This window comes from Arachis ipaensis, chromosome B4, assembly GCF_059453495.1.
Source record: "Arachis ipaensis isolate K30076 ecotype BB chromosome B4, ASM5945349v1, whole genome shotgun sequence".
Taxonomy (NCBI): domain Eukaryota; kingdom Viridiplantae; phylum Streptophyta; class Magnoliopsida; order Fabales; family Fabaceae; genus Arachis; species Arachis ipaensis.
Window position 1 is genome coordinate 135,263,279 of NC_142439.1, and position 15,864 is coordinate 135,279,142.

General features: G+C 32.7%; 1 long non-coding RNA gene across 1 annotated transcript; it reads left to right on the top strand.

Moving 5' to 3' along the window:
* Nucleotides 1-7,605: 7,605 nt before the first annotated feature.
* On the top strand, nucleotides 7,606-9,359 carry LOC110271286 (uncharacterized). Its single transcript, XR_002361852.2, has 3 exons — nucleotides 7,606-7,746; nucleotides 8,641-8,734; nucleotides 9,152-9,359. It is a non-coding gene; the product is annotated as an uncharacterized LOC110271286 (long non-coding RNA).
* The last annotated feature ends 6,505 nt before the right edge of the window (nucleotides 9,360-15,864 follow it).

The window sequence follows — 15,864 nt, forward strand, 5'->3', positions numbered from 1 at the left end:
GAGTCGGAAGAGTTTACTCTGCCACATCAGCTAGCCGTTGTGAGTCCTACATGTCAACGACGCTGCCAGCTAAGCTTTCCGGTTGCGCCATGTGTCCATAAATTGCCGGAAGGACAACTTTGAGTCCCGGACTGCAAGTTCGGGGATGACTCTGAGGAACTTTTAAGTTCAGGGACTATTTTGAGGCTCGAGTGCAACTTCAGGGACTACATTGAGGCTTATCTCATCTTTTATGGTTTATAGATAAAAAATTAAAAATACTCTTATCTTTTTTAGATCAACTATATATAATTATAAATTAAATAGTTATGACTGTTTTTATCCATTGTATATGTTGAAAAGTATGGAATAAATCATATAATAAGGTGTGTATATAGCATAGCCACAAGTTAATATATAATTTTATACATTTACATTTACACTATTATATATTATTGCATAACATTATTTAGTTATAAAGCAAGCAAAAGGGGGACAGAACACTTGTGAAGATGTTGTTGTGATTTTGAAACATTATTTAAACATTATTTGGTGTGGCCAAGAAGAGCATGATGGGTATTTGGGTAGGAGTGAAAATGAAAGTGGCTTAAATGGATGCACCATAATACAAGAAGCATATGATGAACAAAGTGATAACATTTGATGTTTGATTTATTAGTTTATCAGTTCTCATTATTTGTTTAAAAGACAAAATATTCCTACATAATTAAAAAAAATTTAATTAATCTCTATTTAAATAATTAGTTTAAATGGTCATTGATATATCAATAAGTCATAATTTATAAAAGTCACTTAGATCAAATACTTGATTAGTGAAAAATCAATTAAAAATTTTTAAATTGTGAAGGGACTTTTTGTCCTTTAGGTAAATAGTCAAAGATTATAATAAATATTTATTTAATATTTATTTTTGGTTTATTAATTATTTTTTTAGTCTTTATAGTTTTATTAAATTTTTAATTAAATTTTTATTTTTTTTAATTGGGTTCTTATACTATTTTGAACTTTATGATTAGGTCCTTCTAATTGTAAAAAGTATTAGCATTAATTGAATTTTTTTTGCAGATTAAAGGTATTTATAATTAAAAGCCTAATTAGATCTTTGATCACATGTATTTTGGGAGAAATATTTTGTTAATTTTACCAATTTTGATATGAAAATGACTTAATTATAAAATTAAAAGTAATATAAAGACCTAATTTAAAAAAAAACTATAAAACTTTAATTAAAAATTTAGTAAAATTATAAAAACCAATAAAATAATTAATTTTTTTTTGGTAATGGTAATTTGCTTGCTTACTCTAATAATTTCTTAGAATTTAGAGATAAACACATAAATTATTTTTAACACTCTGTTTTAAAGGATAAACTTGAATATCTAGAACATAAATGTTGTTAGACTGAATATTTAGAAATAATTTAATAATAATTAATATAGATTCTATCATTACTTTAACAACACATCTCTTTTGATCATTTTTCTGTTCCAAAGTCTATTTCTTCTTCATGTACTACTCTATGTTATCCAACTTCTTCTCTTAAACCTCAACCTAGTTTAGTGAATAATCAAAGTAATCCGTTTCATACTTTTCCTACCAGTTTAAATAGTAATACTGCATCTACTTGTAATGCTTCTGCTTTCAATTATAATTCCGTATCAAACATTGAATTGTGGCATAAAAGATTAGGTCATTGTGCAATAAAAATTATTATTACTGTTCTTAAACATTGCTCTTTGCCTATACCTTCTAATCCTCACCTTGATAATATGTGTGAAACCTGTTCTCTTGCCAAAATACATCGTTTATATTTTTCTAGCATTGAAACTACATACAAATCACCATTTGAACTGGTGTTTGCAGATATTTAAAGTCCTGCCCCTGTTACATTTAGAAATGGCTATAAGTATTACATTTGTTTTGTTGATGCTGATTCTAAATTTATTAGTATATTTATGCTAAGCAAGAGATCTCAAGAACTTACAACCCTACAACATTATAAATTGCTTATGGAAAAATAACTTTGTTGCAAGCTGAAATCCATCCAAACTGATATGGGGCAAAATTTCTTTCGAATTCTTTTAACACTTTTCTAGTTGCAAAAGGCATAGTTCATCGCAAATCCTGCCCCTACATTCAACATCAACAATGTTCGGTTGAGAGAAAGCATCGTCACATTACTAAGATGGGGCTTTCTCTGCTGGCAATAGCGCCTCTCCCAATGCAATTTTGGGAGGATACTTTTACAAGTTCAATTTACATTATTAATAGACTCCCAACTATAAGTTTGGAAAATATATGTCCTTATGAAGTGTTATTTTAACATAAACCAGATTATACTTTCATTAAGATTTTTGGATGTGCTTGTTATCCATTTTTACGACCTTATAATAAGACCAAGTTTGAATATAAATTTGAACTCTGGTCTCTTTTTTGGATATGATTCTAAGTTCAAAGACTATAAATGCTTAGCAAGAAATGAAAAAATGCATATGGCCAAATATGTTAAATTTGATGAAAGGCTGTGTTCATACTAAAAAACATTTTCGACTAATCATTCTATAGATACTCAGCATACACTAACTACATCTCAGATTGCAGCTTTTATATTTAAGCTTTTCTACACCTCTGTTCCATCAAACTCTCATTAATCACAGGCTTAAACTCCTGGCCCAACAAATATTGATACAGTAACTACATTAGAAGCGTACCTTCCATTCTTTGCTCCTCCTCACATTTCAGAATGTTCAACTCATACTGAGTCTCCAGATAGTGGTTCTGATCACTCAATCAGTTCATCAAATTCAGCAGACAAGAGCTTTTAGTCTCGTTCTCAGGCATCACTAGGTTCTATAATTCTGATATGGGTATTGAGATTCAATTACCCCTACTTCACCTCCTCTTTCACCCAAAAACACTCATCAAATGATAACTAGATCTAAAGCTAAAAATAGCTCTTCTACTACCTTAATTGCATCTACAACCACAGATATTAATCTTACTAATGATATTCCTAAAAATGTTAAACAGGCCTTACAGTCACCACATTGGAAAGTTGATATGGATTCAAAATACGAAGTCCTTCTAAAATGTGAAACTTGGGATTTAAGTGAGGCTCCACCAAATGCTAATTTCTTAGATAATAAATAGGTTTTTGCAATTAAAAGAGACTCTCAGGGCAGAATTCTTAGATACAAAGCTAGGTTGCTGGCTTAGGAATTCCACCAAAATGAAAGAATAGATTATGATTAGATATTTAGTCCCCTTATTAGACCAATAACAGTCAGGATTATATTAACTTTAGCAGTGTCTTTAGGCTGGGATATTAGACAATTTGACTTTGACAATGCCTTTTTAAATGATAAATTAGATGAATAGGTTTATATGGTTCAACCTGAGGGCTATGTGACTACTAACCCTTCACTTGTTTGTGATCTGAACAGAGCTATTTGTGGGTTAAAACAGGCTCCTCGAGCTTGATTTAACACACTTTCAAATACTTTGACTCAGATTGGGTTTACCAATTCTAAATCTGATGTATCCTTGTTCATGAAAGTCACAAACACCTATGCTATATATCTCTTATTTTACATTGATGATATTATTGTCACGGATAATAATCCAAATAAAATCTCTCTATTAATCTGTGAACTCAAAGTAGTTTTTTCTCTAAAAGAGCTAGAAAAATTTAATTATTTTCTAGGCTTGGAAGCTAACTATTTACCCAAGGGATAGCTGCTAGTTACTCAATCCAAATATGCCGCAAAGCTTCTGAAAAAGTTAGGAATGGAACATTCAAACCCATTACCAACTTCGATGATGACAAGCATCAAATTATCAACCAATGATTCTGAAGCGTATCACAATTCGAGAGAATATCGAGCAATTGTTGATGTGTTGCAATATTTGACCAGACCTGACATTTCATTTCCAGTTAATCGGGTGTCTCAATTTATGCACAGTCCAACAATACAACATTAGAAAAATGTCAAGCGTATACTTAGATTCGTCAAAGGTACAGTAAACTATGGTATTTTATTTTCAAAATCTACTGACTTTCGTATCCTTGCATTTACAGATGCTAATTGTGGTGAAGATTTGGACAATCGCAAGTCAATTACTGGATACTGTATTTATTTCGTTTGTAATCTAATCTCGTAGAGAAGTGTGAAGCAAACCAAGGTGAGTCGCAGTAGCAGTAGCACAGAGGCAAAATATCGAGCGGTTGCGGCAGCACAAGCAAAGATCATGTCCATCCAAAAGCTTGTGAGAGAGCTCAAGATACCTCAACCAGTAGCTCCTACCATATACTGTAACAATCAAGGTGCTTGTTTACTGTCAGTCAATCCAGTCTTACATAGTAGATGTAAATATCTAGAACTGGATTTACATTTTATAACGAATTTAGTGAATGCTAAGCAATTATATATATGGTTCATATTTCTTCTCAATATCAGGTAACGAATATCCTGACTAAACTCCTATCTGATGTATCTTTTATTAAGCATCGAGACAAACTGAAGGTGTTTGGTAATCTCTCCCTCAGTTTGAAGGGAATATTGGGAATATTAACATTAAAGATAGTTAATAAGTTAGTTAGCAGTGTGTTACAAAATTCTCTATATACAATTGTATATTTTTGTATTGTGTATGTAAAAGATATAAAATTATAATATACAATTTTATTTGTGAGTCTTAACAAAAAATTCTCTTCTTTTTTCTATTCTTTCTTACTCATACTTTTTTTTTTTGTTCATAAAAAATGTACTGTTGTATACTTTGAGATAAATATTTCAGAATTTAATAGAGAAAAAGAGAGAGAAAGTAGAGGATAAGATAAGAAAGAAGAATTAAAAGAGAAAAAATTGAAGACAAAAACAAAACAACCGAATGTAACTTGCGGTTATGTAAGAAGAGTGTGTGGTTGAGAATTTAGCTACTATTTGCTTGATAGGGCTGGAATCATTATTTGCAGTCGTATATACTCAATGATCACCAACAAGTAAGGTTCGCATGAGCGGATAGAGTTGTAGCCTTGTAGGTAGGGTTCATATATAACGTGAATTCTATGCCGACTAATTCATATAATTGATATCTACGTGCTAAAAAATACATATACGAGGTGAAGTAGGGAGTTTTTTTTTGGTGACTGAAATAAATTAAACAAAGAAAAACAAAAGAAACAAAACAAGGAACTGCTTAAATAGAGGGACAGTCCCGTTTAAGACTACTCTTAAACTCCTCCCAAGGTGAAAGAAGCTCCACATGCGAAAGTTGTAACTTCATCGCCATCTTTGCCATAGTATCTGCCACCGTGTTTGCATCTCTCATAATCAAACGAAAGTCAACACGCCAATTCCAATGCATGATATCTCTTATTTTGAGCACCAGTGGATCAATAAACCTAAAACCATCTTGAGTAACAAGATTAAATGCTTCCACACAATCCGTCTCACAAATAACATCTCGTTGACCCACATCCCAAGCTAAGAGATATCCTCTCCAAATAGCAAACAATTCTCCTTGAAGAATACTATTACTCTCAATCATTCCCAAACACCCCCTTTGCCAGCTCCCATTACAATCTCTAATAACACAAGCAAAACCAACACTATCACCCGAACCAAAATAACTAGCATCACAATTAATCTTAAAAGTACCAATGGATGGGGGATTCCAAAAACCATTTAGAGTAGAGGGAAGGGACATACGTTGTAATTCAAAAATATTTCTAAGCTCCTTTTCTGAAGTTAATGCCAGACAAATGACTTTTTCCGGAGGCCAAGTTTCATGGGGATTAAAGATGTCGTTATTCCTTGCTCGCCATATCCACCAAAGGCCCGAAAAGAACTTGAACGGGTGCTCTCTGCTATGATACAAGAACCAGTTCTTCAAATCCAAAGGATGACAAGGAATATCCAACCTTTGCCAGACAAGCTGAGCTTTTGGACAATCCCGAATACAATGTATAACCGATTCCTGGCTAGAAAGACATCTTGGACACCTATCCGATGACGACATCCCTCTTCTAAAGCGAAAACTTGCAGTAGGAAGAGCCTCCTTAAGACACAACCAAGCCAAAAACTTATGCTTTTCTGGAACAAGCTGACACCAAAGCCAAAGCCAATTCTCCCTCTCCTCCCAACCAAACAGCTGCTTACACAACCACAAGTAACCATTGCGTGAGTCATAGACTTTGGCAGCAGACCCACTCCAATACCAACCCACTTCCGGACCTGCTTGTTCATCTGGATTGTAAGAGAGAATATTATCTTTCAGATTTTGAGATAAAGGAGAATAAAGAGTATCCAAATGCCACCTACCAACCGACCAAATATCCTGTATCCGGAGATTCGAATCAGAAATGTGGACATAATCCATTTCATTAGATAACCGTCCTTCTCTCCTCCAGCTAGAAAACCAAAAATTCTGGTTCAAATCTCCAATACACCAAGCAAACCCATCCTTCAACACTTTCCAAGCCTTGCAAAGACACCTCCAAATGGGAGAGTCCTTGTTCTTAGGATAACTAAAACAGTCATATAGAGATGATCGGTATTTGGCATCCAATAATTGGACCCATAGCTTGTTTGGCTGCTGGAAAAAAGTCCAAACTAACTTCCCAAGAAGAGCAATATTTACACAATAAGGATCTCTAATCCCCAAACCTCCATATTTTTTTGGAGTAACCAGTACCTTCCAACTAACAAGATTCAATCCTCTTCCATCAACTTGTCCTTTCCAAAGAAAATTCCTCATCATAGACTCTAATTTACTAATGATTCCTTTGGGAAAAATAGAGACCTGCATCTGGTACGTGGGAATAGCAGCGGCAACAGAATTAACCAAGCAGAGTCTACCAGCCCGATTGAGTAAACTCCCTTTCCAGCTTGCTAGCCTACTCCGAATCTTATCCAGGACACCATTGAAAGCTGAACGAGTCACCCTAGAATGGCTAAGGGTAACTCCAAGATACTTGCCCAAATCCTGGACAAATCTGATAGAGGATACCCCAGTGAAAACCTCTTTCCTTGTTGTAGAGACATTCTTGGAGCAAAGCGCTTTAGACTTCTCCACATTAATCTTCATCCCAGATGCTTTGCAAAAAGTCTCTAAAACCAACATCACATTTTGCTACCGTACTATTATTAATTTATACGTATCGGTACAAGATAAAAAGTGAACAAATAAAAATTTGTTACGTGGATTATATTTATCAACATTAATATTTATTTTTAAAAAAATATTATATTACTGTATATATAAAAATACCTTTATTAATAATTTTAAAAAGACAAATATATTTTTTTAATATTTTTGTTAAATAATTAAATAATTTTTTTTATTTTTATCACAGAAATACCTTTTTTCAATAACAACTAAAATAAAATTCAAATGATCAAACTATTTAAAAAAAAAAAAAGAAAAATCAATTATCCTTAAAAATAATTCTAATTTCAAACAAATCTGTTATCGTTTGTTCTTGTTGTTTATCCTAATTCATTGTCCTTGTTCTTAACCCTAACCTACCAGAAAAATCAATTCTCCCAGTCCTCTTCTCCTTCTCCTTGCTCGTTGGTTGCTTTCCCAAACTGTTTTCGCTGCGTGCTCCCCTGCTTCACGCCATCCTGTCATGGCCCGTGTCCCGCTTTGTCCCGCCTTCACTGCCCTGCCTCGCACCGGCAGGCTGTCGCCGCCCTCCCTCGTGCCGTTGGGCTATCGAAGACTTGCCTCACGTCGTCTAAGGTATATTAGCTTTTTTGTTATTGATTCACGAGGTATATTGGCTTCTCTGTAAACACAAAATCTGAATGTTCAGTTTGTGAAAATCAATGGATGGGGATGATAGGGAGATAAACCTTTCACATTGATGTGGTTCTTACAAATTTTGTACTGAGTTGATTCTGTTCTAATAAGAATGGTATATTTCCTATGCTTGAGTCTTGCAATGTTCAAAATTTGAAAAAAGATGACACTTTTAGCATTGAGAATATTTTAGCAAAAGCATTGTTAGATTCACCCAATGAAAAAGAGAATAGAATCACAACAGTTGATCCACTTGCTTCAAACACTTGGAAAAATGTGCATTTTGATCAATTATTTACCCATTTTCATAAATAGTTTATGTGATTGGAATGAAGTGAGGTTGATACCTAGCAAACTTGTAGCAAAAATTCTACCTTTGCTTTGAACTCGTTTGACATAGCTAATTTTATGATATGTTATATTATAAGATAACATTATTTTTCATTATCACTATAATTATAATTATATACCTATGATATCACTACCTCTAGTTTGCTTTGCTATATTTTACTCTTTGTTTTTCGAAAAAAAAAATGCAAACAAATTTATACTGTTATTGTCTAGTAAATTAATTTTCCTGCTTCTATTTGTTCATATTTCAATACTGAGTATTATATTCATTAATATATGGTGTGCCATGATGAACTACAATGCGCTGCCAAGAAATTTTAATTCATTGTTTGAATGTGTTGGGAAGCTAATGGGACAGGGCCTGAGCTCTTGTTCTTTTGATGAACTCGTTGATTTAATGGTTTTTCCTTAATTATGCTATATTGGTATATCTTTTATGACAAAATTATAATGCTAATTACCTAATTCCATTTCAATTTCAAGAGGCCAACAAGAGTGGTAACAACTGGTTACCTCTACCATGGGCAATTGTTGCCTTGCTTATTCTGGGATTTAACGAGTTTATGACACTTCTAAGGTGAGTGTTAGCTTTATAATATGCAAATATATAATGTGTTACTGTTAAACTTGTGTTCACGCAAATACCACTTTACTCCATCTACGTAATGTAATTGGTCTAACCCAAGTTTGTTATTCTATGGCAGAAATCCTTTATATTTGATTCTCATTTTTATTGGTTATCTTGTCATTAAAGCCCTAAGCCATATGGGTGCAACATGACGTCGCGGGTGATTTTCGCCATGGTGCAGTGAGCATCTCTAGAATGACCGTTGATTAGTAACAAGTTCATTAATCTAATATAGCTAATGACTTTGGTTGCACACACTAATAGCAATTCTGTGCAATTTCATATGACATTTAGTATATAAATTTTAGTATATAGATGCATATGGCTTGTGGAGTCTAACCAAGTTTGCATATGCCTTTTTTTCAGCTAGCTGGACTCCTATCCTGTCTATCAAGCTTCTTCCAACTATAATGAACCTTATGAGAAAGCTAGCAAAGGAGGGGTTCCTCAAACTAACAATCCTTGGCCATATCTATCAACAAGTAATCAAACTGCTGGTAGCACTGTGTCATCTACTACTTCATCGAAGGTAACTATTTTGGAACGTGGAACCGAGTGCACCGCTTCATCAAAAGAAGAATAGGGAAAGAAACTCATCTTTATGGCAGTGCCAAATCTTATGTTGAGGTGTGATAGCAATCCAATACTGGTTTGTGGCAATTCAAATATTTAATGCATTAATAAGCATGAGTATTTATGCAAATGCAACATACAATTTTTTTATTTTATTTTATTTTTTGTTACAATTAACCTACCCATTGAAATAGATATATTTTTTCCAATTCAGGTTTTTTGGTTAGTTGGAGGAGCAAGGTTATTCTACCTAATTTTTTATGGCCTTGCATGTATTCAAATTTTTTTTGTTAAGAGTTGCATGGGTTCTCTGAATGTAAATGGTATATCACGTTAACGCAAAATAACAATTTTCTGCTATATGATTACTCAGAAATAACTTAATAATAATATTTATCAATGGTGCCGATTATTAATTCCTAAATCATAATCTTATATTCTAGTTGGGTGCATGCCAGAAGTGTGTTCATTTTTCAACTAACTCACAGAAATTGACTGTTAATCTGTTTAATTACACATTATGTTGTGACAAAAATTCTCAATTTAGCATCATATGTAAGGCTGGTTCCATAAAATTTGTGGTCCAGCTTCACCAAAAGAAAAAATTGGTGTCCAGCATTAGCCCCATCATAAATGCAAATAAGCTAACAATTGCAGATAAATTCACATCCTATATCCTAATTGGCTAACTAACCAGTACATATGATTTGTATGGATTATGGAATCATCATGCTAATGATGTATGATTCATGGGATGCATGAGGAAGTAAAGTAACAATTGGCAGGAACTAATAAATTTAAGTGAAGTTAAACTCAATCATCTTATATAATGTTATGTGACTTTAATTTGAAGATATATGGAGATGCATGGAGACTGGGGAGAGGAGGAATCTTCATACAAGTTCAGCGTGATATTATATTATTATTCCAATAATAAAATAATAAATCGTTAGTTAAGAACAGGAGTGTGGTTGTATGTCATAAATTATATTTCTTCTCTTGGTAGAAATTAATACATCTTTTTATTTATTAACTATGTAGAATAATATTAAATATGTGATTAATTTAGATGATAAATTACTTAAATTCAAACTAAGCCATGAAACTAAAAATGAATTTATTTTCAAATTGATGAATGCGAGCTCATAGAAGAATGTTGTTATTGTCTGGTAGTTTGCAAAGAGAAATGGAATAGGAACAAGAGTCAGCTTCCATTCATGTGCAGAGTAAGATAACTCACTAACTGAGGTAACTACGAACATAGTACAACTAGGTATTTTACTATGTCCACAAAGAGATCAAGAATGAGTTGAATGAAGTTGTCCAACTCTCTATTCCAGGGTAATTTCTTCGCCGGCTCGGTGAACTGTTCCAAAGCTTTTGTGCGTTGTCTGGTAATTGGTTCAATTTTATCTTCCCATGGTCATCTGACGAGATCTTTGGGCGTGTCATCAAAGAAACACAAATGTCTTAACACTTAAATTCTTCTAAACAAAGCATGATGAAGCCTGCACAGTACAAAGAAGAGTTTTCAACAGATAAAGCCAATTCAGCATACCATAACCTATGAATGCCTTAGCTAATTGTACCATAAACTGCAAAAAGAAATAATTTCTAAACAGAGTGTAAATTTTATCAAAGATTCATAATGTTGAAACCATATAATAACCAGTACTTTTCAGATTTGATTAATTCCATAATACACAATCACAAACAAACACAGAAATAATATACGTAAATAGTTATTTACACTTATCATTTGATTACTGTAAACTGTTTTAACAGAATGATCGAATTCAAAAGTGTAAATGAAGCCCTTTATTTTTTTTTTTCAAATATGCATACCGAATAACTTTCATTCATATTACAAAATAATATGAACACTATAGTAAGAAAAGAAGCTCTACCAACAACGGAAACAATTGGTTTTGTAATAATAATAATAATAATAATAATAATAATAATAATAATAATAATAATAATAATAATAGACAGCGTACTAAAATGATAGGGAATATCGGTCTTGATAATAAGTAATTACAATGGCAATAATAATAATGGGAACAATAATAAATTTTTATTAAAATGAGTTTATGTTGCCATAATAATAATATAATAACAGGAATGTTTATTGTAACAGAATATCAAGAATTAAAATATTAAAATAGATATATTTATAAATATTTGTTTATTTCTAAAATAATAAAAAAATTATTAATAATATTAGGGTATAGTTCTGAATAATAATAGTAAAATATTAAAATAGGTAAACTTATAAATATTTGTTTATATCTGAAATAATAAACAAAAATTAATAATAATAATAGGGTATAGTTCTTAATAATAATAATAATAATAATAAGAAGAAGAAGAAGAAGTAAAATATTAAAATAGGTAAATTTATAAATATTTGTTTATTCCGAAATAATAAAAAAAATTATTATAATAATAGGGTATAGTTCTTAATAATAATAATAATAATAATAATAATAATAATAATAATAATAATAATAATAATAATAATAAGAAGTATATTTCTTAGTATTTATTTCGGCTTCATTAAGAAAATACAAATAGATTGTTACATTTTAGTTTTTTTGAAAAATTTATGTGTAACAATAAAGGTAGTAGAAAAGATAAAAAACCATTTCACTCATTGTGCCAATTAAATTTATATTAATATGTATCTTGTGATAGTCTTTCAACAAATTGCAGAAACGGGTAAAACGGTAGATCAAGGGCCTTCAATGTAGCATACTAACAATCCCTAATAACAATCTGAACAGTTATAAAGTCACGACAAATTCAACAAACAAGTCTTGGCTATCCTATAAACCTGAATCGAAATTCTTCAATTAAACTATTGCACTATCCTCAAGGTTTCAAGTATCGCTTCGCCCACAGAGCCAAGTGCCACACACTCTTCTTCTCAGGAGACATTCCACTATAAGGATATTCATTTTCTTCTGGCGTTTTATTGAGGTCATATGACAGCATCGAGGCCTTTTGTCTAGCAGAATCAGCCTCATCAGAGCCATCGGAGGAAATAACGTCCTCTTTCTCCATTGAATATGGAACCACCTCTCCCGGTTCTTCGGATGTCTCCTGAATCTGAGATCGAGGATAACCCTGAGATGGAAATCATAGCCAAATAAGCCCAGAATATGAAGAATTAGTGTAAGAATTAGTGTGTGAACATAATCTTTCTACATCTACAGCCAAAAAGTTGTCTTTCTTACGTCTCCATAGTCGTTCAAGTCCATGTTCTATGAGTTTGAATTACTCTCGTAATGCAATATCCAGTTCAACGATAAGAGCATTTTCATAGCGTGCCTACACAAAAAGCTTCATGAATTTGAAACTAAACAATTTAAGAGATTCAACAAAAAGCTAAATATTTTCAAAATCTTTGGCTTTCGAAGCATCTTAACAACTAGAAAAAGACTGTTGGAGGTTTTGCGAATGCAGCTGGCCTAAGTCCTCCAAATATTGCACCAAGTCCAAGAAGAGTGACAAGGTCCATACTTGTGATAGCACTACCAGGACCAACAGTTACTCAAGCCAGGTCATCGGCCCCAACTTCAGGCCGTTAAGCCTCCAGGAAAAGCTCCTCCATCCATGGTTAATGACACAACTCGCCCAAAATAGTCAAAGTTCAGACCAAAGCAAAAGATTTTCAAGCCGCCAGCTCCACTTGCTCCAGGACCAATCCTACCTAACACACAACAGCCAGCACCAGTTCAGGAACTTTCCCAACGACCAACTCCATCTAACGCACAATCTACTGCACGGAATCATGAGGCTCCATCACCAACTTTACCAACTGCATCAATATCCAAGGATTCAAAAGAGTGAAGAGTTCACCCATTATGTTATTTTGGGATAAATTTGTGCTGTTGTAATGGTTAATGACAAGTACTAGATACAATTTTTCTTTTTTGTTACATGTTTTTTGATTACCGGTTGTTGGTCAAGTAAAAACTTGTTAATGGTAACATGTCATACATATCTATACATTATTGGCAAACTGGTTTTCTTTTTCTTTTTGTAACAATTATAAACATGGATGTTTCCTTTGACATCTGTCAGTTCTTCAATGCTTGATTACCTATTATTTTCCAACTTTAATTTCATACATACATTGCAACATACACTAAAAACTGATAAAGGATAATGAAATCATTTATACAAAAGACATGTTGATTTTTTTTTGGCAACAAATCAACACATTTATCATTTTTCTTTATTGATCAATTCTTACAACTTAATACAGCAACACTCAAGACAATGAATATAACACAAATACACTATCCTATTGGATTTTTTTCATCTCTAAAGCTATTATCCTCTTCTCTAAGCATGTGATCCTGATTTCCATGTCCTGTTTTCCCATGATGCTCTTCAACATCCCCAATTTTCTTCTCTCCCAGATACCTTGTTTCAGTCATCCCAATTCTTGCAATGTGCTCATCAAACCACAAAAAAATCCTGCAATATGGTTGTCGTACCTACAAAAAATCAGTCCACAAACTCAGAAAAAATATGGTATTTAAGGATAAGCCCTAACACAAATACAAGGACACATTCCACATAGTTGCTTCACATACCTTATAAAAGGGACACCCCAGAAATAATCTGTTAGGATTGCTTCGCATCTTCAACATGAACATGATTACATTTTCTCCACATAAGCACTTTGGTGAGACGTCATCTTTGCCATCCTTTCCGTTAGGAACCGAGCTCGCAGCGAACTGGTCTTCTCTTCTTCCACCTCCACTTCTTCTCGAACTTGATGATACTCCATCGGATGCCATGACATGAAGTATTTCCTTTCTTCGTTTACCCACTACACCCACTTCACCGTGTCTGTTCAGTCGAAAGATTAGGGCTCAACAATTTGAAAGATTGGGGGAGGTGGTGAAACGGCGTTGTTTTGGTGCATGGGGACTAATATGTCCTGTTTTCAAAAGTTCAAAGCCACGTGTCATCCCGTAACGGATAGGTTAACGTCACGGGAACCACGTCAGAATTTTTCGTCAGGTCCAACGGAATGACTTCAATGGAAGGGTAAATTTATCTACATTTTGGAGGGGTCAGGGACATAGATGTATTTTTCATTCTTCGGAGACGAAAATGTCAGCAGGAAAAAAGATCAAGAACCTATTTGTCATTTTCTCTAAATACTATTTATTTTTAATATTTTTAACATTAAAATTGGTAAATTTTTATTTTAATTGTAATTTTATAAAAAAATTATAGTGATAATTGTTATATATATTTTTTGCTTAATTTTTTAATAAAAAATTTATATATTTTTATGTATTATCTTACGTAGGCTCCGAAAATATACACTAGTTAATTAATTATTACTGTTAGTGGAACTCTCTATTGTTGCGATAAGAATAATATGGATGACAATAGGTGGCTCATCTTTTCCCATAATGAAATGCTATGTTTCCAAAGTCATCACATTTAATGATAGTGGAAAAAGAAGCCACATTTCATGTATAAATAGAGGTTGAACCTCGGTAGACAATTACAGCAATAAACAAATACATTCTTCACTCTCTCTCTTTCATACTATTCTCTTTCTTATATACTTTATAATATTATTAAATATATTAATTATATCTATTATATTGATATAGTAGTTCTAGTGAATATTACTACCATAGTTATCTAATTATATTTCCATATTTTATATTTGTTACTTCTTCCTTATTTATTTAATTATTTTACAATACGTTATCAGCACGAGACTCTTATCAAATTTTAGGAAGACTCTAGGTAACAAATTTTTATTATGTCGAAACTCTTTCATTTTGAATATAATGCTTTTGATATATTTGGAAATAATTATTTATCATGGATATAGATGCTAAAATCCATCTTGATTTAATGGATCTTGGAGATACCATTAAAGCTGAAAAGAATACATCCCAGAAGGATAAAGCCAAAGTCATAATTTTTCTTCATCGTTATCTTGACGTATGATTGAAAAATAAATATCCCACATTAAAAGATCATGCAGATCTGTAGAATGACCTTGAAGAAAGGTACAATTATCAAAAGACGGTGATACTTCCTCAAACCCGATATGTTAGAGAAAATTTGCTCGACCTTCCATGTCTCGAATGTGCTCCTGCAGCAGCAGTATCAAGAAAAAGAATTTAAAAATATTTTGAGTTAATTTCTTGCTTTCTTTTTGCTGAACACAACAATGAGTTGCTCTTAAAAAATCATGAAGCGCGCCCAGCTGGCGCCGCCTCATTTCCTGAAGTAAATGCGGCAAATTATAACCCCAGAATAGGTAAATGGCAAGATTTTGATAACAAGAAAAATTATGGAAGGAAAAGAAATTATGTTCACAAGAAAAGATCTCACCAGAAGTGGGATAAAGAAAGAAATAATGGGCAAAGTATATCAATTGAGGATAAATGCTTCCGTTGTGGTGGAAAGGGCCATTGGTCACGTACCTGTCGTACCCCAAGACACCTAGTTGATCT